The sequence below is a fragment of the Arachis hypogaea genome, chromosome 14, assembly GCF_003086295.3.
Source record: "Arachis hypogaea cultivar Tifrunner chromosome 14, arahy.Tifrunner.gnm2.J5K5, whole genome shotgun sequence".
NCBI lineage: Eukaryota > Viridiplantae > Streptophyta > Magnoliopsida > Fabales > Fabaceae > Arachis > Arachis hypogaea.
Window position 1 is genome coordinate 67,212,143 of NC_092049.1, and position 27,358 is coordinate 67,239,500.

The window sequence follows — 27,358 nt, forward strand, 5'->3', positions numbered from 1 at the left end:
CTCTTCCTCCTCTCTAGGTTCGGCCGTGTGGGTTATGTTGATAGCCTTGCACTCTCATTTTGGATTTTCTTCTGTATTGCTTGGAAGAGTACTAAGAGGGAGTTCAGTAACTTTCTTGCTCAGCTGACCCACTTGTGCCTCCAAATTTCTAATGGAGGACCTTGTTTCAGTCATGAAACTTTGAGTGGTTTTAATTAAATCAGAGACTACAGTTGCTAATTCAGAGTAGCTCTGCTTAGAATTCTCTATTTGTTGCTGAGAAGATGATGGAAAAGGCTTGCTATTGCTAAACCTATTTCTTCCACCATTGTTGTTGTTGAAGCCTTGTTGAGGCCTCTGTTGATCCTTCCATGAGAGGTTTGGATGGTTTCTCCATGAAGGATTATAGGTGTTTCCATAGGGTTCTCTCATGTAATTCACCTCTTCCATTGCTGGGTTCTCAGAATCATAAGCTTCTTCTTCAGATGAAGCTTCTTTGGTACTGCCTGTTGCTGCTTGCATTCCAGACAGACTCTAAGAAATCATATTTACTTGCTGAGTCAATATTTTGTTCTGAGCCAATATGGCATTCAGAGTATCAATCTCAAGAACTCCTTTCTTCTGACTTGTCCCATTATTCACAGGATTCCTTTCAGAGGTGTACATGAATTGGTTATTTGCAACCATTTCAATGAGTTCCTGAGCTTCTGCAGGCGTCTTCTTCAGATGAAGAGATCCTCCAGCAGAGCTGTCCAATGACATTTTGGACAATTTAGATAGACCATCATAGAAAATACCTATGATGCTCCATTCTGAAAGCATGTCAGAAGGACACCTTCTGATCAATTGCTTGTATCTTTCCCAGGCTTCATAGAGGGATTCATCTTCCTTCTGTCTGAAGGTTTGGACTTCCACTCTAAGCTTGCTCAATTTTTGAGGTGGAAAGAATTTTGCCAAGAAGGCATTGACTAGCTTTTCCCAAGAGTTCAGGCTTTCTTTAGGTTATGAATCCAACCATATTCTAGCTCTGTCTCTTACAGCAAAGGGAAAAAGCATAAGTCTATAGACCTTGGGATCAACTCCATTGGTCTTGACAGTGTCACAGATTTGCAAGAATTCTGCTAAGAATTGATGAGGATCTTCTAATGGAAGTCCATGAAACTTGCAATTCTGTTGCATCAGAGAAACTAATTGAGGCTTAATCTCAAAGTTGTTTGCTCCAATGGCAGGGATTGAGATGCTTCTCCCATAGAAGTCAGGAGTAGGTGCAGTAAAGTCACCAAGCACCTTCCTTGCATTGTTGGCATTGTCGTTGTTTTCGGTTGCCATGGCTTCTTCTTTTTTGAAAAGTTCTGTTAGGTCTTCTATAGAGATTTATACTTTAGCTTCTCTTAGCTTTCTCTTCAAGGTCTTTTCAGGTTCAGGATCAGCCTCAACAAGAATGCCTTTGTCCTTGCTCCTGCTCATATGAAAAGAGAGGAGAAGAAAATATGGAATCCTCTATGTCACAGTATAGAGTTTCCTTGAGGTGTCAGAGGTAAAGAAGAATAGAAGGAGAAGGTAGAGAAGAAAGAATTCGAACTTATCAAGAGGGATAGAGTTCAAATTGTACATTGAGGAGGAGTGTTAGTCCATAAATAGAAGGATGTGAGAAGAAGGGAGGAATTTTCAAAATTAAAGTAAAAAGATTTTGAAATAATTAAGAAAAATTTTGAAAATTTGGTAAATGATTTTCGAAAACTAAGATTGGGAAAGGAATTAAGTGATTTTTGAAAAAGATTTTGAAATTAGAAATCAAAAAGATATGATTGAAAATTATTTTGAGAAAGATGTGATTGAGAAGATATGATTGAGAATCAAATTAAAAAGAAGAAAGTTTTTAAAATTAAAGTTGATTACTTGACCAACAAGAAATTAAAAGATATGATTCTAGAATTAAAACTTTTGATCCTTTCTTAATAGGCAAGTAACAACTTGAAAATTTTGAATTAAATCACTAATTGTAGTGAGGATTTTCGAAAATAGTGATAAATAAAAAAATTTAAAAGAAATTGATTTTGAAAAGATATGATTGAAAAGATATAATTTGAAAAAAAATTGATTTTGAAAAATTATGAAAATTTGAAAAAGATTTGAATTAAAAACAAAATCTTCCCTCTAGTGTCCTCCTGGTGTTAAACGCCCAGAATGGCATCCATTCTGGCGTTTAACGCCCAAAATGCTACCTTTTTGGGCGTTTAACGCCTAGCCAGGCACCCTGGCTGGCGTTTAAACGCCAGTTTTCCTTCTTCACTGGGCGTTTTGAACGCCCAGATTTTTCTGTGTAATTCCTCTGTTGAATGTTCTGAATCTTCAATTCTCTGTGTTATTGACTTGAAAAGACACAATTTTAAAATTTTTTTTTGAATTTTTAATGATGAGAAACAATAAAAAAAATGCAACTAAGATCAAATAAACAATGCATGCAAGACACCAAACTTAGAAGTTTGTATACTACGGTCTATAACAATTTGAAAATGCATGTAAGAAACAACAAAAGACACAAAATAAGAGAAATTAAAGATCAGAGCAATGAAATCATCAAGAACAGCTTGAAGATCAATGAAGAACATATGCATATATTCGAAAAATGCAAGATGAATAAAGACATGCAATTGACACCAAACTTAAAAATTGACACTTAACTCAAACAAGAAACACAAAATATTTTTGGTTTTTATGATTTTATTATTTTTTTGTGATTTTTCAAAAATTATATGGAAAAAGAGAAAAAGGACTTCAAAATTCTTAATGAGAATTCCAGGAATCATGCAATGTTAGTCTAAAACTCCGGTCCAGGAATTAGACATGGCTCACTAGCCAGCCAAGCTTTCAGTGAAAGCTTCAGTCCAAAACACTAGACATGGTCAATGGCCAGCCAAGCTTTAGCAAATTAATACGTTCAACAGCAAGATTGATAGAAATCAACAAGCCCTTGTGATGATAAGTTGAAACCTTGGTCCAAAAGTTTAGACATGGCTTCACAACCAGCCAGACTTCAACAAATCATCATGAAACTCTAGAATTCATTCTTAAAAGTTTTGAAGAACAAAATAGAAATAAAAAAAAATATATTTTTTTGAAATTTTTCAAAAATTAAAAGGTAAGAATCTTAAACATAAAATAAAATTACCTAATCTGAGCAACAAGATGAACCGTCAGTTGTCCAAACTCGAACAATCCCCGGCAACGGCGCCAAAAACTTGGTGCACAAAATTATGATCATCAGTGGCGCCAATAGCTTGGTACGCACAATTGTAATCTCAACTCCTTGTCACAACTCCGCACAACTAACCAGCAAGTGCACTGGGTCGTCCAAGTAATAAACCTTACGTGAGTAAGGGTTGATCCCACGGAGATTGTCAGCTTGAAGCAAGCTATGGTCATCTTGTAAATCTCAGTCAGGTAGATTCAAATGGTTGTGGAGAATTGATAATTCAAATATGAATAAAACATAAAATAAAGATAGAGGTACTTATGTAATTCATTGGTGAGAATTTCAGATAAGCATATGAAGATGCTTTGCTCCTTCTGAACCTCTGCTTTCCTATTGCCTTCTTCCAATCATTCATACTCCTTTCCATGGCAAGCTTATGTTGCGTTTCACCGTTGTCAATGGCTACCTCCCGTCCTCTCAGTGAAAATGGTCCAAATACGCTGTCACTGCACAGCTAATCAGCTGTAGGTTCTCGATCATGTTGGAATAGGATCCATTGATCCTTTTGCGTCTGTCACTACGCCCAACAATCACGAGTTTAAAGCTCGTCACAGTCATCCCTTCCCAGATCCTACTCAGAATACCACAGACAAGGTTTAGACTTTCCGGATCTCAGGAATGGCCACCAATAATTCTAGCTTATACCACGAAGACTCTGATCTCATGGAATGGAAGACTCGGTTGTCAGGCGAGGCAACCATGCGTCATGAATCAGGAGGCTAAGAGATACGCACTCAAGCTATTGCAAGTAGAACAGAGGTGGTTATCAGGCACGTGTTCATAGGTGAGAATGATGATGAGTGTCACGGATCATCACCTTCATCAGGTTGAAGAACGAATGTATATCTTAGAGAAGAAGTAGGCATGAATTGAATAGAAAAACAATAGTACTTTGCATTAATTCATGAGGAACAGCAGAGCTCCACACCTTAATCTATGGTGTGTAGAAACTCTACTGTTGAAAATACATAAGAACAAAAGGTCTAGGCATGGCCGAATGGCCAGCCTCCCAAAGCGTGAACATACAAGTTCCAAGATGAAAAGTATGATCCAGTATATCAAATACAATAGCAAAAGGTCCTATTTGTAGAAAACTAGTAACCTAGGGTTTACAGAAATGAGTAAATGATGCAGAATCCACTTCCGGGCCCACTTGGTGTGTGCTTGGGCTGAGCATTGAAGCTTTCACGTGTAGAGACTTTTCTTGGAGTTAAACGCCAGTTTTGTGCCAGTTTGGGCGTTTAACTCCAGCTTTTATGCCAGTTCTGGCGTTTTGACGCCAGAATTTTTATGCTGACTTGGAACGCCGGTTTGGGCCATCAAATCTCAGGCAAAGTATGAACTATTATATATTTCTGGAAAGCCCAGGATGTCTACTTTCCAACTCAATTAAGAGCGCGCCAATTGGGCTTTTGTAGCTCCAGAAAATCCACTTCGAGTGTAGGGAGGTCAGAGTCCAACAGCATCTGCAGTCCTTTTTCAGCCTCTGAATCAGATTTTTGCTCAGGTCCCTCAATTTCAGCCAGAAAATACCTGAAATCATAGAAAAACACACAAACTCATAGTAAAGTCTAGAAATGTGATTTTTATTTAAAAACAAATAAAAACATAATGAAAACTAACTAAAATATACTAAAAACATACTAGAAACAATGCCAAAAAGCGTATAAAAATCCGCTCATCAGACGCGCACGCACAGTAGACGTGTACGCGTCGGTGAATGAACGTTATGCTCTCTGTTAGAATGCTTGATGAATGGATTTCTGCCAATAAAAAAATTCACAATTAAATTCTTGTTGAAAGTATAGCTTCTAAACCAACAAGGAATATTTTCGTACAAAAGTTTTGTTGTCACAAGTAACAAACCCCTAGTAAAATTGATAACCGAATTGTTTAAACCTCGGGTCGTCTCTCAAGGAATTTCAAGGAAGTGTGTTTATTATTGGTTACGAAATTGTATCTTTTGGGGTTTTGGATCGGAGACAGGGAAAGTAAATTGTAGAGAGAATAAAATAATAACAATAAAAAGCCTTGACTAGGAGAGATTAATCGGAAGTTCTATCCTTGTTGAATTTTCTCAAGTGGAATAGCAAGAGGTTATTATTTTCACTTAGTTAACCTTTACTAAATAAAGGAAAGTCAAGTGATTGAGCTAACTCTTATTTGCAAATCCTAATCCTCTCCCTTGGGAAGAACTAGCGTTAGTAAATAGAGAATTAGCCAACAACTTCCAATTTAACTAATCACTTGAGCATTCCACTTAATTAGTAACAGGTTGTTGTTTTCACTTAGTTAACCCTTACTAAATAAAGGAAAGTCAAGTGATTGAGCTAACTCTTATTCGCAAATCCTAGTCCTCTCCCTTAAAATTGACGAGAGGTGGAAGTCAGCCAATTAAGAAATCAATATAAGAAATACGTTGCGAGTATAGTTCTTAACCAGCAAAAATCAGCTCATCAATTTAGAAAGGTTGTCACAAAATTAGAATAAATATACTGGGAGTATAAATCCCAGGTAGTCCCCCAACGAGTTGACAAAAGGGTGCTATCTTTTTAATCAGGAGTTTTTCGAGAAATTTTGAGAGTTGAATGACAGAAAATAAATAATTGTAAATTAAGGCAATGTAAATTAAAAGAGATTTATATAATCAAATAAAAAGCCTTGACTGGGAAAATAATTAATTAGAAGTTCTATCCTTGTTGGAATTCTCTCAAGTGTAGCATTAAAGGTTGTTGTTTTCACTTAGTTAACTCTTACCAAATAAAGGAAAGTCAAGTGATTGAGCTAACTCTTATTCGCAAATCCTAGTCCTCTCCCTTGGGAAGGTCTAGCGTTAGTAAATAGAGAATTAGCCAACAACTTCTAATTTACTAATCACTTGAGCATTCTAACTCAAGTGTTTCCTTTTAATCAACCCCCATGTCAAGTTGGGAATCTACTCCATTGACATGAAAATAACTTGCATAGAATTAAAAAGAGAATAAAAGGAAGACATGATAGACATTAACTACAAATCAATTAAAAGTAAATGTAATCCTTTGCATAAATAAATTCTAAAAACAATCCAATTGTAAATCTAAACAAGAATTAAGAATATGGAATAGCAAGGGAATAAGAAAACAAACTAGAATAGTAACTTCAACGGAGGTGATGACTCTTCTCAACATCCAAAAGTAAAAGCATAAAACTAGAAATCTATGAATGTAAAGAAAACCTAGAGGAAGAGTAATTTTTTCTCTCTAGATTCAGATCTAAAACTAAAACTATGCTAATGAGAACGTGTGTTGAGTCTCTGCATGTCCCCTGGCTCTAGTCTGTGTTTCTGGGCCAGAAACTGGGTTAAAACTCAGCCCAAAATCTCCCCCAGCGTTTTCCGTTAATTCCGCAGATCACGCATGTCACGCGTACGCGTCACTGGTCATCTTCGCGTGTCACGCGTACGCGTCAGGCACGCGCACGCGTCGTCTTGCATAACTCATATCCATGCGTACGTGTGATGCACGGAAACTTATCTCTCAACAAATTCCCCTTCGGCAAGTATACCGAATTATCGTCAAGTAAAAACTCACAATAGAGTGAGGTCGAATCCCACAGGGATTGATTGGTCAAGCAAATTTAATTGGAAGAATGTTCTAGTTAAGCTAAGCAGAAATTGGGTTGAGAATTGCAGGAAATTAAATGGCGGGAAAGTAAATTGCAGAAAATAAATGACGGAAGGTAAATTGCAGAATCTTAAAGGGGGAAGGGGAGTTTAACATGAAAGTAAATAGCATAAAGTAAAGAGAATGGGTAAGATCAGAAATGGGGAATTCATTGGGCTTAGGAGATGTTGCATTCTCCGGATCAAGTTCATTTTCATCTCTTCCTCAATCAATGCATTCATTGATCTCCTTGGCAATCTTAAGTGATTGAATTCCAATTCCTTGGTAATTCAATCTCTCAAATCAGATCAATAGCCAATTCCTTGGTCTAATTGCTCATGAGAAGAGATGAAGTGTAGTCACTGATTATACCACATGTATTTCCAAATCAAAGTATTGGGAGAATTATATGTCACCATATCCGCCCAAACCCCAATTTGGTCCAACATGAGAAATTATTTCTAGCATGATCTCTTCATCCCTTTTCCAAGGTTCAGAAGAGATCCAATTATGAATAGCTTCTTTTCCAAGATAACTACTCAATTGGATGAAGATTGAAAGCTTTCTAGTAAAATCAAGAGAAAAGAAAGAAGAAGAATAATGAAAACTATTATTGATCCATCAAATTACAACAGAGCTCCCTAACCCAATGAAACGGGTTTAGTTGTTCATAGCTCTGGGAATGAAAAGCATAGATGGAGAGTACATTCTGAAAGTTAAACTAGAAGTTGCAGAGAAAGTAAAATACAGAAAAGTAATTCTAATAATGCCAAAAGCTCCTTTTCTAGTTCAAAGCTCTCCCTATTTATACTACTCTTCTGATCTTCTAGTTGGCTCTTCAAGTCTTGGATATGGGCCTTTGGATCTTGTGTTGAAGCAGTTATCTTCTTCAGTGGGCTTAGCTTTACTTGCAGAGAGAAAGTGTGAAGTAGGCAGGGATTCTAGTTTAGGATGTTAGTGGCGTTAACATTAAGTGAAAGTGTGGGTTGAGAACGTTAGTGACAATCACCTTTTTCACTAACGTTTCTAACCCAAGAATGGTCCACGTTAACTTCAACGTTAGTGGCACCAACGTGACCACTAACGTTGCCTCTTGGTCCTTCGCACACGTTATTGGGACTTACTTTTTCCAATAACATTGAGAGACTTCCCTTCCCCCTACGTTAGAGTCCACGTTAACTTAGTTAACGTGGCTCTTAACGTAAGCTTGCCAATCCTTCGAGAACGTTAGTGACACTTACCTTTGTCACTAACGTTCCAATGTGCCCCTACTTCCCACGTTAGAGTCCACGTTAACTAGGTTAATGTGGCTTCTAACATAGTAATGCTAGCCATCTCCAACGTTAGTGACAAAGGTGAGTGTCACTAATGTTGGCTCATCATCTCTCTTATCCACGTTAGCTTCCACGTTAACTAAGTTAACGTGGGAGTTAATGTGGCTCATTGTGGCTTGGCCAACGTTAGTGACAAAGGTAAGTGTCACTAACGTTGGCTTCTCTTTTGCTTCCCAACGTTAGAGTCCACGTTAACTGAGTTAACGTGGCTCTTAACGTGGCCACTTATGAGCTTGGCCCAACGTTAGTGACAAAGGTGAGTGTCACTAATGTTGGCTCCACTTTCTTTCTTCCACGTTAGAGTTCACGTTAACTTAGTTAACGTGACTCTTAACGTGGGCTATGATGGCTTCGAGGACGTTATTGGCGATTACTTTTCTCATTAACGTTGCAAGCTAGCTCCCATTCCACGTTGGTGGTCACGTTAGTTAGACTAACGTGGCTGCCAACGTGGCTCTTTCTTGCTTCCTTTGTCCTGAAATCAAGCAATACAGTGCATCAAAGTTCTAATCCACATCAAGAGACATGCATCATCCAATTTGTCATCTAATTCATGCAAAATTCTCATGAAATCATGTAAAGTGCTCAATGTATGCTTAAATCAAGATGTAAGTGAAATTCTACCCAAAACTTGCTTATTTCCTAAGAAAATGCATGAAACTACCCTAAAACAGTAAGGAAAAGGTCAGTGAAACTGGCCAAAATGCCCTGGCATCACAACACCAAACTTAAAGCTTGCTTGTCCCTAAGCAAGTACTGGAACAACAGAATGATGAATGGAATGCCAAGAGGAATGAATCATTATTGTGGAAGTCATATCCTTGGTTTTATGGTGGTTTCATGCATAGCAACTTAGGTTCATTCCTTCACTGGCTTTCAGACCTTTATCATGTCCTGGAATACTCACTTGATTGCTCCCTATGAGACTCTTATTCACTGATCCTTTTATTATTTTTCAGGGCTTATTTGTGTTTTTAGGCTAAGTGCTCTGTGAGGGGGCGACTCTTTAAGATAAGCTTTCAGCCAGCACTCCCGAACCAGTTGGTTCAAGGTGCTAGGTTTTAAGACACCCCTAAGGACTTACTCCCTCAAGTCTCTTTCCCCCATACATATACACTACAGGCACATGGTTTGTTATTTCCTTTCTTGAGACCTTGGTGTCTAGCACCTCTTTGGGTTACTAAATGTTCTGTAGCAAGGTTGCTCTTGATAGTGGATTTTCAGTTGATAATCCCGGGTTAGTTAACCCAAGTTACCAAGTGATGAAGCACTCCGACGAACTTATTCATCCAAGCAGATCCTTGGTACAGGAGCATCACTGACACATCTCTCAAGTTTTAAACCCTTGGTGCCTAGCCTTATTCTTTATTAACTTTTCTTTCTTTTTCAACTCTTATTGTTCTTTTCCCCTTTTTCTTATTAGGATCTTGTTATTTAGCTAGTCTCATGGGGTGTGTTTCAAGCATATGATTCAGGACAGATAGTTGTCTTCCCACCCTTGTTGGTGAACCAACTTAGCTAACTTATGACCACCTCACACACTAAGGAACTTACTCCACAATATGAACTCCACTCTGGTCTTTGATAACAATCGTTCTCTTTTTATTTGATTCAAAAGGAGACAAGCAACACAATAAGCAGGATGGAATTGAAAACAAGCAACTTGACTAGTAGTCATAGACCTAGACAAGTAGAATACTAAAAACAGAATTGAAGATCCTAAACTATCATGGAAGCATGTTCTATTTCATACATGATTTTCCTTATTTAATGCTTGAAAAAGATGGAACAAAGAGGAAACTCCACCACCTTTTACTCATGGGGTTGCCCATGCTCTTCCTCTTGCTTGTCCTCTTTGTGTTTCCCTTGAGTGCTTGTACTCCCACTTCCCTTGCCTTTTCCAATCAACTTCTTCCAAAAACCAGTATCTTCCATTTTCTTTTTCAGTGTTTCCTTCTGCTGTTTCACCTTCCTTTCTTCTTGTTCCACAAAATCTTTTTGGACCTCATCATATGTAGGGATGGCATAGTGTAGATTATGCATATGACTAGACATGTAGTTCAACTTGGCTTGAGTGTTTATGTTGAACTCCTCCCTATGTAGTTGCCGTCCTTCATTAAGTACACTGAACTCATTGAATGCCTTTGTCTGAGCTAGCTGGCGTTGGTTGAGTTCTTAAAAGAGCTTATCTTGACGCTCTTGCCTTTCAGACACTTGATTGATAGCTTGAGTGAGCTGGGAATAATGTTCCATTTGCTGTTTCTGCCACTCCCCTTGTTGATTCATCCAATTAGAAAGGAGTTCTTCTTGACGATCCATCCTTTGAGCTTGAACATGCAGTTGTTGTTCTTGTCCCTCCATATAACTCCTTGCTAGTTCCTCAATGGCTCCATGAATGTGATTCAGGTTTATGTTGGTTGGGTCATAATATTCTCTTTGTTGGTGTTCTTCCTGATGAGATTCTTCTTGGTGGGCTCCTTCTTTTGGTTTTCGCTTTCCTATTTGAGGTCTTCTTTGTTGTTGGGCGGGCGTAGTATAGATCAGACGTTGAAGTGTAACTAGCCTCCCAGGGTTCACCCAGTCTGGATTGCTATCCTTAAAGACTACCTTGGCCTTTGTACACAATCTGAGAATGGTGCTGGGGTACCAAAGCCTAGCACCCGAATCAACCTTCTCAGCTGACTCTTGAATCCCCTCAGCTATGAGTTCATGCACATTGATTTCTCCACCCTGTACTAGGCAATGTACCATAGTCGCTCGATTAATATTGACCTCTGAATTATTTGTAGCTGGGAGGATAGACCTTCTCACGAGTTCAAACCATCCCTTGGCTTCTGGGCTAAGGTCTCCCCTCTTGATGAACCGGGGTCTCTTATCCGCATACCTTTTCCAGTCAGCTCCTATGACACATATGTCAGTCACTATTTCTTCGAGTTCATCAATGTCAGGGCTCTTACTTATCCTTGCATGATAACTAAGCTCATCAAAATGTGGTGATTTCAGCTGAAGAGTTCTTGTTATAGCATTTGGGATGAAGTCCACCTCTCTCCCACTTACGTAACTTTTGAAGGTGGGGGCCTTGGTTTTGTCTTCTCTGACCACGTTTGCATAGAACTCTTTGATGAGGTTTGCATTTATCTTCCCCTCCGGGTTCGTAAGCCTTTGCCAACCCCTTTGTTCAATCTTCTCTCGAATCTGTGGGCACTCATCCTCGTCAATTTGGAACGTTAACTCAGGCAGTATCTTCTTGAGCTTTATCCGTTCAAATTCGAGTTCATGGAATGCAGTTTTGAATCTGTTCTCATCGAAAGGAATGCTCTTCACTGGTTCCTTCCTCTTTTTCCTCTTGGAGCTTGATGATGCCATGAGTTTGAGTCGATGTGTGAAGAGGGTGGATGGTATGGATAGATGAGGAATTCGGTTGGTTAGGACAAGGTGTGATGAGGGGGAAGAGTGTTTGGTTTTGAGAATGAGAAGTGTGGGGAGTGAAATTGGAATGTTAAGGGTGTACTTAGTGCGAATCACTTATATAGAGAAGTGGTGTGTGGATGAAAGGTGTGGATTGATGGGGTTGGTGTATGATGAACGGATGGGGTTCTGCAGGGGATGAGCACAAGGATCATCATCTTTATGAGGGAGATTGGTTCGGTCTTCAAGGGTCTCATTCTTTCAATATTGCATGGCGCATTTCCCAATTCATTTCCCCTTGAGACACGTGTGTATTCTCCCTTCATGAAGTGGCCGAACCCTCCTCATTTAATTGTCCACTCAATCCACTTTAATACCCCTTTCTTCTCTCCTACAAAATGAAAGAATTGTGATAAAAAAAATATGTGTGGAAAGTGGCGGCAAAAAAAAAATAACTATTCTTTTAAAGTTTTTGTTTTAACTAACTAAGTGTCATTCATTAGAGCAAACCAACTGACTAACTCAACATCCATGTGTGCAACATTGGCAACACCAAACTTAGTTTGGTGCCGTATGGTGTACAAGATTTGTTCAAGGCCCCTAAGAGTGACATGATATGGGTTACATTGATGTTCTCTTAGTGTGCCTTGAACACCAAACTTGTTCTTCACTATATGCTGCACACAAGGATTCATTCAAGTCCATGTTATGTTGATTTGAAATCCTTGAACCTTGCATTATTAACTACTTTTAAAAGCATGTAAAACATGGGTTGCCTCCCATGAAGTGCTTCTTTAGCGTCACTAGCTTGACGTTTTGCCTTTGTCATGGTGGTTGGTAATGCTTCAGATCTTCCCCTCTTGTAGTAGACCTATATCCATTGGCTTCATCAAGGATCTCTACATGTTCTAAGGAAAGAACTCTGTTGATGGTGAAGACCTTAGGTAACTGAGATGGGATAGTGGGGAGATGAGGTGGAATATCTGGGAAGTAGGCTGAGATCACTTTGTCCCCCGGAGAAAAGTCCTCTGTAGGGATCTTCTTGTTCCTCCACCTCCTTGGTGCCTTCTTCTTTGTCCCTTTTGATGTTGCCTTACTCTTTGTGACCTCCTCTTCTAAGGGAATTTTGTTACTGGTCTCATATGACTCTGGTAGTTTAGGTTTCTCCTTATTTTCCATGAGCTGTGACAGCTGCTGATTGCCTTGTTCTTCAACCAAGTGGTTTCCCAGAGGTGTTGGTTGTGCTTCAGTGCTTGCCTCCTCCCTCAGTATCTCATTATGATCTGTTTCTTGTGAGAGTTTGAAGACATTGAAGCTGAGTTGTTCATCATGGATCCTCAAAATTAGCTCCCCTCGCTCTACATCTATGAGTGCTCTGGCTGTAGCTAAGAACGGTCTTCCCAATATGATTGGGTGAGTGTGACTTTCTTCCATGTCCAAGATGACAAAGTCTGTGGGAAGGAAGTATTTTCCCACCTTCACCAGCACATTTTCAACCACTCCTACTGCTTGTTTTTGAGTTTTATCAGCCAGCCTGATAATTACATCTGTGGGTATTATCTCATTGATCTGCATCCTTTTCATAAGGGATAAAGGCATTAAGTTGATGCTTGCTCCCAAATCGCAGAGTGCTTTATCAAACATTGTTTCTCCTATGGCACAGGGGATGTGAAAACTCCCGGGGTCCTTCCTTTTTATAGGCAAATCTGGTTAAATGAGAGCACTGTACTCCTTATTCATCACTATTGTTTGTCCTCCCTTGAGTGAGCTTTTTCTGGTCAGCAGCTCCTTCATATACTTAATGTATGATGGCATTTGTTGGAGAGCCTTGATGAATGGTATGTTTACATGGAGGGATGCAAACAGGTCAAGAAACCTTGAGTATATTCTCTTCTCTACAGCACCATTGAGTAATTGGGGAAAAGGTGCATAGAGTTTCAGCAGCTCCTTCTGTGTCAGCTCTTTTGTGAAATTTTGGTTTCTTGATGATCCTTTTCCTATTTCTCTGCTGATGTCTCTCCATGTTGTTCTAATGGCTTGTTTTGCTTTTCCTCAGCCTCCTTACTACTTATAGTAACCATCTTGCAATCTTCCCATCTGACTTTCTTTGCTTCACCTCTCGGATTTTTCTCTATGTCACTTGGGAAGCTACCAGTAGGTTTGGGAATCTTTTCAGATAAGTATCCCACTTGAAATTCCAGCCTCTTGATGGTGTCCCCCTGGTTCTTGATACTAGCTCGCACCTCCTCTTTGACTACCTTATTATCTTGAATCTCTTTGCATATGCCTTCAAGCAGAGTCTCAATTTTGGAGAGTCTTTCTTCAGATGATGGTGAGTTGAGAGTGGATGGGTGAGTTGGGTCATTTTGGTTTTAGTATGGATGTGGAGAGGTGTTGTTATGGTGGTGCTGATATGATCTCTGTGTTGAATGTTGGTGAGCTACATTGTTGTTGTGGTTGTGACGTCTCTGATCTTGGCTTTGATCTTGTTGATTTCCCCACCCAAAGTTTGGGTGATTCCTCCAACCAGGGTTGTAGGTTTTGGAGTATGGATCATGGGTCTGCCTGGGTGAGTTTCCAATGTAGTTGGCTTGTTCTTAGTCCTCCTCTGCCTCAGCATTCACTCCCTCTTGGGTTGTTGATGAGGTGGTGATTGCTGCTACTTGGTTCCTCTCCATCTTCTTGGTGAGGTCGGCTAGTTGCTTGGTAATAAGCTTGTTTTGGGCCAGCAGTGCATCCACATTGTTTAGTTCTATCACTCCTCTAGTGTTGCCTCTTTCAGAAGCATAGAAATAGTCATTCTCTGCTACAGTTTCAATGACATCTATGGCCTCCTCAATGGTCTTCTTCTTGTTCAAAAATCCCCCGGATGAATGGTCTACTGCCTTCTTTGATTCATAAGAAAGGCCTTCATAGAAAATGTGTAGCTGCACCCATTCATTGAACATATCTGGTGGGCACCTTCTTGTTAGGTCCTTGAACCTCTCCCATGCTTCATATAGAGTCTCATCATCCTGCTGCCTGAATGTTTGCACCTCAGCTCTCAGCCTGTTGATCCGTTGAGGAGGATAGAATCTTGCCAGGAATTTGTTCACCACATCTTCCCAAGTTGCTAAACTCTCCTTTGGGAAGGATTCCAGCCATTTAGATGCCTTGTCCTTAAGTGAGAAAGGGAACAGAAGTAGTCTATAGGTGTCAGGATGAACACCATTAGACTTCACAGTATCACATATCCTCAGGAAGGTGGTTAGATGTTGATTGGGGTCTTCCTGGACACCTCCTCCAAATGAACAGTTATTCTGAATAAGGGTGATGAGCTGTGGCTTTAGTTCAAAGTTGTTGGCATGTATGGTTGGCCTTTGGATGCTACTCCCACAGTTTCCTGGGTTTGAGTTGATGTAAGAGCCTAGAACTCTTCTCTCTTGCCCAGCATGATTTGCTAGACCTTCTCTGCCATGGTTGTGAGCCTCTTCTTCATGATGGTTCTCCATGTTTTCATCCATATCTGGTTCAAAGTACTCCTCCTCTTCCTCAGCACCAACTACTCTCTTTCCTCTTGCTTCCCTCCTTAATCTAAGGAAGGTCCTCTCAGGTTCAGAATCAAAGGAAGTTAAAGCCCCGCTTCTTCTCCCTGTCATACAACCAATAAGGCAGAAGCAAGGAAATAATTGCAGAAAGTACTCTTGTTAAAAATTGCTGTTAGTGTGAGTGATGCAATATATCAAACAGTTAGTGGGTTAGTGAACTAAATATTAAATAACTATGAAAAGGAGTAGTGGGGAAGGGAGAAAAAAATAACTAAAACTGAAAGTAATTAACTCAAACAGAAATTTAAATCAAACAAAAGAAAAATGCTCAATCTAGTTATCCTCCAATTTAATCATTGTTGATACAAAATCAATCCCCGGCAACGGCACCATAAACTTGAAAGCATGGAAACTTGTCTCTCAACAATTTTCCTTCGGCAAGTATACTGATTGTCGTCAAGTAAAAACTCACAATAGAGTGAGGTCGAATCCCACATGGATTGATTGGTCAAGCAACTTTAATTAGAGGAATGTTCTAGTTGAGCGAAGCAGAATTTGGTTTGAGAGTTGCAGAAAATTAAATGGCGGGAAAGTAAATAGCAAAAAATGTAAATTGCTGGAAATAAAGAGCTGAATGTAAATGGCGGAAAGTAAATTGCAGAATCTTAAATGGGAATGGGGAAGATGCTCATAAAAGTAAATTACAGAAATTAAAGAGAATGGGTAAGATCAGAAATGGGGAATTCATTGGGCTTAGGAGATGTTGCATTCTCTGGATCAAGTTCATTTTCATCTCTTCCTCAATCAATGCGTTCATTGATCTCCTTGGCAATCTTAAGTGATTGAATTACAATTCCTTGTAATTCAATCTCTCAAATCTTGATCAATAGCCAATTCCTTGGTCAATTGCTCATGAGAAGAGATGAAGTATGGTCACTGATTATACCACATGCATTCCCAAATCAAGTGTTGGTAGAATTATAGTCACCATATCCATCCAACCCCAATTTGGTCCAACATGAGAAAGCATTTCTAGCATGATCTCTTTATTCCTCTTCCAAGGTTCAGAAGAGATCCAAGTATAAATAGCTTCTTTTCCAAGATAACTACCCAATTGGATGAAGATTGAAAGCTTTCTAGTAAAATCAAGAGAAAAGATAGAAGAAGAGTAATGAAAATTAGTATTGATCCATCAAATTACAACAGAGCTCCCTAACCCAATAAAAGGGGTTTAGTTGTTCATAGCTCTGGAAATGGAAAACAAAGATGGAGAATACATCATGAAAACTAGAACTAGAAGTGCAGAGAAAGTAAATTATACAGAGAGTAGTTCCCAATTTCCAATCCCCCAAAAAGCTCCTTTCTAATTCAAAACTACCCCTATATATACTACTCTTCTGATCTTCTAGCTGGTTCTTCAAGTCTTGGATATGGGCCTTTGGATCTTGAGTTTGAAGCAGTTATCTTCCGCAGTGGGCTAAGCTTTACTTGCAGAGAGAAAGTGTGGAGTAGGCAGGGTGTTTAGCTCAGGACGTTAGTGACGTTAACGTTAAGTGAGAGTGTGGGTTCGAGAACGTTAGTGGCAATCACCTTTTTCACTAACGTTCCTTACCTAGGGATAATCCTCGTTAACTTCAACGTTAGTGGCACTAACGTGACCACTAACGTTGCCTCTTGGTCCTTCGCACACGTTATTGGGAATCATCTTTTCCAATAACGTTGAGAGACTTCCCTTCCCCCTACGTTAGAGTCCACGTTAACTTAGTTAACATGGCTCTTAACGTAAGCTTGCCAATCCTTCGAGAACATTAGTGACACTTACCTTTGTCACTAACGTTCCAATGTGCCCCTACTTCCCACGTTAGAGTCCACGTTAACTAGGTTAACGTGGCTTCTAACGTAGTAATGCTAGCCATCTCCAACGTTAGTGACAAAGGTGAGTGTCACTAACGTTGGCTCATCATCTCTCTTATCCACGTTAGCTTCCACGTTAACTAAGTTAACGTGGGAGTTAACATGGCTCATTGTGGCTTGGCCAACGTTAGTGACAAAGGTGAGTGTCACTAACGTTGGCTTCTCTTTTGCTTTCCAACGTTAGAGTCCACGTTAACTGAGTTAACGTGGCTATTAACGTGGCCACTTATGAGCTTGGCCCAACGTTGGTGACAAAGGTGAGTGTCACTAATGTTGGCTCCACTTTCTTTCTTCCACGTTAGAGTTCACGTTAACTTAGTTAACGTGACTCTTAACGTGGGCTATGATGGCTTCAAGGACGTTATTGGCGATTACTTTTCTCATTAAAGTTGTGATGAGCGGATAATTTATACGCTTTTTGGCATTGTTTTTAGTATGTTTTTAGTAGAATCTAGTTACTTTTAGGGATGTTTTCATTAGTTTTTATGTTAAATTCACATTTCTGGACTTTACTATGAGTTTGTGTGTTTTTCTGTGATTTCAGGTATTTTCTGGCTGAAATTGAGGGACTTGAGCAAAAATCAGATTCAGAGGTTGAAGAAGGACTGCTGATGCTGTTGGATTCTGACCTCCCTGCACTCAAAGTGGATTTTCTGAAGCTATAGAACTCAAAATGGCGCACTTCGAATTGCGTTGGAAAGTAGACATCTAGGGCTTTCCAGCAATATATAATAGTTCATACTTTGGCCGAGTTTAGATGATGCGAAAGGGCGTTGAACGCCAGTTCTATGCTGCAGTCTGGAGTTAAACGCCAGAAACACGTCACAAGCCAGAGTTGAACGCCAGAAATATGTTACAAACTGGTGTTCAACTCCAAGAATGACCTCTCCACGTGTAAACTTCAATCTCAGCCCAAGCACACACCAAGTGGGCCCCGGAAGTGGATTTATGCATCAATTACTTACTTCTGTAAACCCTAGTAACTAGTTTAGTATAAATAGGACTTTTTACTATTGTATTAGACATCTTTGATCAGTTTTATGCTATCTTAGACTTGCATGGGGGCTGGCCATTCGGCCATGCCTGGACCATTATCACTTATGTATTTTCAAACGGTAGAGTTTCTGCACTCCATAGATTAAGGTGTGGAGCTCTATTGTTCCTCATGAATTAATGCAAAGTACTACTATTTTTTTATTCAATTCAACTTATTCCGCTTCTAAGATATTCATTCGTACTCCAACATGAATGTGATGAACGTGACAATCATCATCATTCCCTATGAACACGTGCCTGACAACCACTTCCGTTCTACCTTAGATTGAATGAGTATCTCTTGGATCTCTTAATCAGAATCTTCGTGGTATAAGCTAGATTGATGGCGGCATTCATGAGAATCCGGAAAGTCAAAACATTGTCTGTGGTATTTTGAGTAGGATTTAGGGATTGAATGAATGTGACGGACTTCAAACTCGCGAGTGCTGGGCGTAGTGACAGACGCAAAAGGAGGGTGAATTCTATTCCAGTATGATCGAGAACCTCAGATGATTAGCCGTGCCGTGACAGAGCATTTGGACCTTTTTCACAAGTGGATGGGATGTATCCATTGACAACGGTGATGCCCTTACATAAAGCCAGCCATGGAAAGGAGTAGGATTGATTGGATGAAGACAGCAGGAAAGCAGAGGTTCAGAGGAACGAACGCATCTCTATATGCTTATCTGAAATTCCCACCAATGAATTACATAAGTATTTCTATCTTTATTTTCTATTTATTTATTATTAATATTCGAAAACTCCATAACTATTTGATATCCGCCTGACTGAGATTTACAAGATGACCATAGCTTGCTTCATACCAACAAGCTCCGTGGGATCGACCCTTACTCACGTAAGGTTTTATTACTTGGACGACCCAGTGCACTTGCTGGTTAGTTGTGCGAAGTTGTGAAGTTATGTCTGGACCATGGTGTTGTGCACCAGTTTTTGGAGCCATTGCCAGGGAGAGAATGAACAACAATTTTACAACCTCAGAGTAACAATTTTGCATACCAAGCTTTTTGGCGCCGTTGCCGGGGATTGTTTGAGTTTGGAGAACTGACGGTTCATCGTGTTGCTCAGATTGGGTAATTTTCTTCTTATTTTATTTTCAAAAAGTTTTCAAAAATTTTTCAAAAATATTTTCTTCTTTTTCGTTTTTCCCAATTAATATTAAAAAAAAATTATTTTTTTAAAAATATATTTTTCTTCTGAATTTTTAAGAATGAATTCTAGTGTTTCATGATGATTTGTTGAATCCTGACTGGCTGTAAAGCCATGTCTAAATTCCTTTAGACTGAGGATTCAACTAATCACTTTAATGCATGTAATAGCATACTAAAGCTTGGCTGGCTATTAAGCCTTGCCCAACCCTTGGATTGGAGCTTTAGGCCAACATTGCAAGATTCTTGGGATTCTTATTAAAAATTTTGAATTTCTATTTTCTTTTTCCTATATGTTTTTCGAAAAAATTAAAAGAAAATCCAAAAAAAATTAATAAAATCATAAAATCAAAAAATATTTTGTGTTTCTTGTTTGAGTCTCGAGTCAATTGTAAGTTTGGTGTCAATTGCATCTCCATTTGCACTTTTCGAAAAATGCATTCATGCATTGCATTCATCATGATCTTCAAGTTGTTCTTGATAAACCCTCTTGATTGATCTTCATATTTTATTGTTTTGTGTTGTATGGTGTTTTTCATATGCATTTTTGCATTCATAGTGTCTGAACATGAAAGATTTCTAAGTTTGGTGTCTTGCATGTTTTTCTTTTCTCAAAAATTTTTCAAAAAAAATAAGTTCTTGATGTTCATCATGATCTTCATAGTGTTCTTGGTGTTCATCTTGACATTCATAGTGTTCTTGCATACATTCATTGTTTTGATCTAAAAATTCTCATGCATTGAGTCTTTTTCATGTTTTTCTCTTTCATCATTAAAAATTCAAAAATAAAAAAAATATCTTTCCTTTTTTCTCTCATAAATTTTGAAAATTTGAATTGACTTTTTCAAAAATTTTAAAATTCAATTGTTTCTTATGAGTCAAATCAAATTTTCAATTTGAAAATCTTATCTTTTTCAAAATCATTTTCAAAAATCAAATCTTTTTCATTTCTTTTCTTATTTATTTTCAAAAATTATAAAAATATTTTTTAAAAATCTTTTTTTTTATTTTATCTCATAATTTTCGAAAATATCATCAACAATTAATGTTTTGATTCAAAAATTTCAAGTTTGTTACTTACTTGTTAAGAAAGATTCAAACTTTAAGTTCTAGAATCATATCTTGTGATTTCTTGTGAATCAAATCATTAATTGTGATTTTTAAAAATCAAATCTTTTCAAAACTAATATCAATCATATCTTTTCAAAAATATCTTTTCATCTTATCTTTTTCAAAATCATATCTTTTTAATCATATCTTTTTAAAACATATCTTTTTCAAAAAATTGATTTTAAAATATCTTTTCTAACTTCTTATCTTCTTATCTTCTTATCTTTTCAAAATTGATTTTCAAATTTGTTTCAACTAACTAACTAACTTTTTGTTTGTTTCTTATCTTTTTCAAAACCACCTAACTACTCTTCCCTCTCTAATTTTCGAAAATATCTCCCTCTTTTTCAAAAATTCTTTTTAATTAATTAATTGTTTCAATTTTTAATTTTAATTTGATTTCATTCCTAATTTTTGAAAATCACTAACCCATTTTTCAAAAATAATTTTCGAAAATCCTTCTCTCTCATCGCCTTCTATTTATTTACTCATCTACTAACACTTCTCTCCCATCCAAAAATTTGAACACTACCTCCCTCTCTGTGTTCGAGTTTTTCCTCTTCTCTTCTTTACATTACATTCTTTTCTTCTTCTACTCACACAGGGGAACCTCTATACTGGGCAAAAAGGATCCCTATTATTATTTTTCTGTTTCCTCCTTTTTCATATGAGCAGGAGCAAGGACAAGAACATTCTTGTTGAAGCAGATCCAGAACCTGAAAGGACTCTGAAGAGGAAACTAAGAGAAGCTAAATTACAACAATCCAGCAAGCACCTTTCAGAAATTTTCGAACAGGAAGAGGAGATGGCAGCCGAAAATAATAATAATGCAAGGAGGATGCTTGGTGATTTCACTGCACCTAATTCCAATTTAAATGGAAGAAGCATCTCCATTCCTGCCATTGGAGCTAACAACTTTGAGCTGAAACCTCAATTAGTTTCTCTGATGCAGCAGAACTACAAGTTTCATGGACTTCCATCTGAAGATCCTTTTTAGTTTTTAACTGAATTCTTACAGATATGTGATGCACGGAAAACTTGTCTCTCAACAAATCTCCCTTCGGCAAGTGTACCGAATTTGTCGTCAAGTAAAAACTCACAATAGAGTGAGGTCGAATCCCACAGGGATTGATTGATCAAGTAACTTTAGTTAGAAGAATGTTCTAGTTGAGCGAATCCAAAATTTGGGTTGAGAGTTGCAGAAAATAAAAATGGCGGGAATGTAAATAACAGAAAAGTAAATGCTAAAATTAAAGGACTGGAAGTAAATGACTGAAAATAAATTGCAGAATTGTAAATGGGAATGGGGGATTTGCTCATAAAAGTAAATGGCAGAAATTAAAGAGAATGGGTAAGATAAGAGATGGGGAGTTCATTGGGCTTAGGAGATGTTGCAATTCTCCGGATCAAGTTCATTTTCATCTCTTCCTCAATCAATGCACTCATTGATCTCCTTGGCAATCTTGAGTGATTGAATTACAATTTTTTGCAATTCAATCTCTCTAATCTTGATCAACAGCCAATTCCTTGGTCAATTGCTCATGAGAAGAGATGAAGTATGGTCACTGATTATACCACATGCATTTCCCAAATCAAGTATTGAGAGGGTTATAGTCACATACCCATCCAAACCCAATTTGGTCCAGCATGAGAAAGCATTTCTAGCTTGATCTCTTCATTCCTCTTTCAAGGTTCAAAAGAGATCCAAGTTTGAGTAGCTTCTCTTCCAAGATAACTACTCAATTGGATGAAGATCGAAAGCTTTCAAGTAAAATCAAGAGGAAAGATAGAAGAAGAATAATGAAAATTAGTATTGATCCATCAAATTACAACAGAGCTCCCTAACCCAATGAAAGGGGTTTAGTTGTTCATAGCTCTTGAAAATGAAAACAAAGATGGAGAATACATCATAAAACTAGAAATTGCAAAGAAAGTAAAATACAGAGAGTAGTTCTCTTTTTTCCAGCCTCCAGAACTCCTTCTCAATTCAAAGCTACTCCTATATATACTACTCTTCTCAACTTCTAGTGTGATTCTTCAAGTCTTGGGCCTTTGGATCTTGAGTTTGAAGCAGTTCCTTTCTTTATTTGGGCTTGGCTTTACTTGCAGAGAGAAAGTGCGAAGTGGGCGGAGACTTTAGTTCAAGACGTTAGGGGTGTTAATATTTAGTGAGAATATAAGTTCGAGAACGTTAGTGACACTTAACATTGTCACTAACGTTCCAATGCACCCCTTTGCCTCACGTTAAAACCCACGTTAACTAGGTTAACGTGACTTTTAACGTTGCCTTGTTAACCTTCGAGAACGTTAGTGACACTCAACATTGTCACTAACGTTCCAGTGTGCCCCTTCTTGCTTCACGTTAAAGCCCACGTTAACTAGGTTAACGTGGCTTCTAACGTGGCCCTTGCCATCCTTCGAGAACGTTAGTGACATTCAACATTGTCACTAACGTTCCAATGTGCCCCTAGGTCTCACGTTAGAGTCCACGTTAACTAGGTTAACGTGGCTTCTAACGTGGCCATCTTTAGCCATCCCAACGTTAGTGACAATGTTGAGTGTCACTAACGTTGGCTCATTCTTCATTCCTCATCGTTACCTTCCACGTTAACCAAGTTAACGTGGAAGTTAATGTGACTCTTGGGGTTGTGTGGTTGCTTCAACGTTAGTGACAATGTTGAGTGTCACTAACGTTGTCGACAACTCTTCATCCCTTACGTTAGTTCCCACGTTAACCAAGTTAACGTGGGAGTTAACGTGGTACTTTGCACCATAGGCCAACGTTAGTGACAATGTTGAGTGTCACTAACGTTGGCTTCTCTTCTCCTCTTAACGTTAGAGGCCATGTTAACTAGGTTAACGTGGCTTCTAACGTGGCCACTTATGAGTAATTGCCAACGTTAGTGACAATGTTAAGTGTCACTAACGTTGGCTCAACTTCTCTTCTCCACGTTAGAGTTCACATTAACTTAGTTAACGTAACTCTCTAACGTGGGCATTGATGGCTTTTTGAGAGTGTTATTGGCAATCACTTTTCTCATTAATCTTGCAATTTACCTCCCCTTTTCTTGCTTCCTTTTGGTCCTGAAATCAAGCAATAAACTGCATCAAAGCTCTAATCCAAGTCTTGAGTAATGCAACATAATATTTGTCACTAAACTTATGCAAAATCCTCAAGAAATTATGTAAAATGCACAATGTATGCTTGAATCAAGGCATAGGTGAATATCTACCCAAAACTAGCTTATTTCCTAAAGAAATGCATGAAATTAACCTAAAAACAGTAAAGAAAAGGTCAGTGAAACTGGCCAAGATGCCCTGGCATCAATATGTGATACTGTAAAGACTAATGGAGTAGATCCTGAAGTCTACAGGCTCATGCTTTTCCCTTTTGCTGTGAGAGACAGAGCTAGAATATGGTTGGACTCTTAACCTAAGGATAGCCTGAACTCTTGGGATAAGCTGGTCAAGGCTTTCTTAGCCAAGTTCTTTCCTCCTCAAAAGCTAAGTAAGCTTAGAGTGGATGTTCAAACCTTCAGACAGAAAGAAGGTGAATCCCTCTATGAAGCTTGGGAGAGATACAAAGAACTGACCAAAAAGTGTCCTTCTGACATGCTTTCAGAATGGACCATCCTGGATATATTCTATGATGGTCTGTCTGAATTAGCTAAGATGTCATTGGATACCTCTGCAGGTGGATCCATTCACCTAAAGAAAATGCCTGCAGAAGCTCAAGAACTCATCGACATGTTTGCTAATAACCAGTTCATGTACACTTCTGAGAGGAATCCTGTGAGTAATGGGACGCCTCAGAAGAAGGGAGTTCTTGAAATTGATACTCTAAATGCCATATTGGCTCAGAACAAAATATTGACTCAGCAAGTCAATATGATTTCTCAGAGTCTGAATGGAATGCAAGCTGCATCCAACAGTACTCAAGAGGCATCTTCTGAAGAAGAGGCTTATGATCCTGAGAACCCTGCAATAGCAGAGGTAAATTACATGGGTGAACCCTATGGAAACACCTATAACCCCTCATGGAGAAATCACCCAAATTTCTCATGGAAGGATCAACAAAAGCCTCAACAAGGCTTTAATAATGGTGGAAGAAACAGGTTTAACAATAGTAAACCTTTTCCATCATCCACTCAGCAACAGACAGAGAATTCTGAGCAGAATCCATCTAGCTTAGCAAGTTTAGTCTCTGATCTATCTAAGGCCACTGTGAGTTTCATAAATGAAACAAGGTCTTCCATGAGAAATTTGGAAGCACAAGTGGGCCAGCTGAGTAAGAAGATCACTGAAACTCCTCCTAGTACTCTCCTAAGCAATACAGAAGAAAATCCAAAAGGAGAGTGCAAGGCCATTGAAATGACCATCATGGTCGAATCCAAGGAGGAAGGGGAGGACGTGAATCCCAAGGAGGAAGACCTCCTGGGACGTCCAGTGATCAATAAGGAGTTTCCCTCTGAGGAACCAAAGGAATCTGAGACTCATCCATAGACCATAGAGATTCCATTGAACCTCCTTATGCTATTCATGAGCTCTGATGAGTATTCCTCTTCTGAAGAGAATGAGGATGTTACTAAAGAGCAAGTTGCCAAGTTCCTTGGTGCAATCATGAAGCTGAACGCCAATTTATTTGGTAATGAGACTTGGGGAGATGAACCTCCCCTGTTCACCAATGAACTAAATGCATTGGATCAACTGAGATTGCCTCAGAAGAAACAGGATCCTGGAAAGTTCCTAATACCTTGTACCATAGGCACCGTAACCTTTAAGAAGGCTCTATGTGACCTTGGGTCAAGAATAAACCTCATGCCACTATCTGTAATGGAGAAACTGGGAATCTTTGAGGTACAAGTTGCTAAAATCTCATTAGAGATGGCAGACAATTCCAGAAAACAGGCTTATGGACAAGTAGAGGACATATTAGTAAAGGTTGAAGGTCTTTACATCCCTGCTGATTTCATAATCCTAGATACTGGGAAGGATGAGGATGAATCCATCATCCTTGGAAGACCCTTCCTAGCCACAACAAGAGCTGTGATTGATGTTAACAGAGGTGAACTATTCCTTCAATTGAATGAGGACTCCCTTGAGTTTAAAACTCAAGGACATCCTTCTGTAAACATGGAAAAGAGGCACAGTAAGCTTCTCTCAAAATAGAGTCAACCAGAGCCCCCACAGTCAAACTCTAAGTTTGGTGTTGGGAGGCCACAACCAAACTCTAAGTTTGGTGTTGAACTCCCATATCCAAACTCTAAGTTTGGTGTTGGGGAGTCTCAACAATGCTCTGAACATCTGTGAGGCTCCATGAGAGCCCACTGTCAAGCTATTGACATTAAAGAAGCGCTTGTTGGGAGGCAACCCAATTTTTATTTAATCATATTTTTTATTAGTTATATGTCTTTATAGGTTCATGATCATGTGGAGTCACAAAAACAACTGAAAAAATTGAAGAAAAATCAAAAACAGCATAAAAAAAACAGCACACCCTGGAGGAGGAGTTCACTGGCGTTCAAACGCCAGTAAGGAGCATCTGGCTGGCGTTCAACGCCAGAACAGAGCATGGAGCTGGCACTGAATGCCAAAAACAAGCATGAAGCTGGCATTCAACGCCAGAAACATACTGCATCTGGGCGTTGAACGCACAGAACAAGCATCAGTTCGGCGTTTAAACGCCAGAATTGCATGCAAAGGCATTTTACATGCCTAATGGGTGCAGGGATGCAAATCCTTGACACCTCAGGATCTGTGGATCCCACAGGATCAACTCAGCATCTGTGGACCCCACAGGATCTCCACCTACCAGCACTCACTCTCTTCCCTCTTCTCAATGTTCATCCTCTCTTCCCAATAAACACTCTTCCCCAAAACTCTTCACCAATCACCTCAATCTCTCTTCCTTATCACCACTTCACCACTCACATCCATCAACTCTTCCCCATAAACCTACATCATAAACTCCACCTACCTTCAAAATTCAGAACCAATTCCCCACCCAAACCCACCCTATATGGCCGAATCTTAACCCCCCCTCCCTTCCCTATATAAAGCCCTCCACTCTTCTTCATTTTCATACAACACAACCCTCTCTTCCTCTTCTTGGCCGAATACACCTCTCCTTCCTCTCCTCCATATTTTCTTCTTCTTCTTCATCTATTCTTTCTTCTCTTGCTCGAGGGCGAGCAATATTCTAAGTTTGGTGTGGTAAAAGCATAAGCTTTTTGTTTTTCCATTACCATTGATGGCACCCAAGACCGGAGAATCCTCTAGAAAAGGGAAAGGGAAGACAAAAGCTTCCACCTCCGAGTCATGGGAGATGGAAAGATTCATCTCCAAAGCTCATCAAGACCACTTCTATGATGTTGTGGCCAATAAGAAGGTGATCTCCGAGGTCCCTTTCAAACTCAAGAAAAATGAGTATCCGGAGATCCGACATGAGATCCATAGAAGAGGTTGGGAAGTTCTAACAAACCCCATCCAACAAGTCGGCATCCTAATGGTTCAAGAGTTCTATGCCAATGCATAGATCACTAAGAACCATGATCAAAGTAAGAACCCGAATCCAAAGAATTATATTACAATGGTTCGGGGGAAATACTTAGATTTTAGTCCGGATAATGTGAGGTTGGCGTTTAACTTGCCTATGATGTAAGGAGATGCACGCCCCTACACAAGAAGGGTCAACTTTAATCAAAGGTTGGACCAAGTCTTCATGGACATATGTGTGGAAGGAGCTCAATGGAAGATTGACTCCAAAGGCAAGCCGGTTCAATTAAGAAGACTGGACCTTAAGCCTGTGGCTAGAAGATGGTTGGAGTTCATCCAACGCTCCATTATCCCCACTAGCAACCGATCTGAAGTTACTGTGGATCGGGCCATCATGATTCATAGCATCATGATTGGAGAGGAAGTAGAAGTTCATGAAGTCATCTCCCTTGAACTCTACAAAATAGCCGAAAAGCCCTCCCCTTGGGCAAGG

At 39.1% G+C, this 27,358-nt stretch overlaps 3 non-coding genes across 3 annotated transcripts; 2 read left to right on the forward strand and 1 right to left on the reverse strand.

Moving 5' to 3' along the window:
* The first annotated feature begins 795 nt into the window (after window positions 1-795).
* Window positions 796-903, forward strand: LOC112746278 (small nucleolar RNA R71). The gene has a single exon (XR_003174170.1). It is a non-coding gene; the product is annotated as a small nucleolar RNA R71 (small nucleolar RNA).
* A 13,658-nt stretch (window positions 904-14,561) lies between these two features.
* On the forward strand, window positions 14,562-14,668 carry LOC112745818 (small nucleolar RNA R71). Its single transcript, XR_003173727.1, has one exon. It is a non-coding gene; the product is annotated as a small nucleolar RNA R71 (small nucleolar RNA).
* A 9,212-nt stretch (window positions 14,669-23,880) lies between these two features.
* On the reverse strand, window positions 23,881-23,988 carry LOC112746587 (small nucleolar RNA R71). Its single transcript, XR_003174464.1, has one exon. It is a non-coding gene; the product is annotated as a small nucleolar RNA R71 (small nucleolar RNA).
* Between the last annotated feature and the right edge of the window lie 3,370 nt (window positions 23,989-27,358).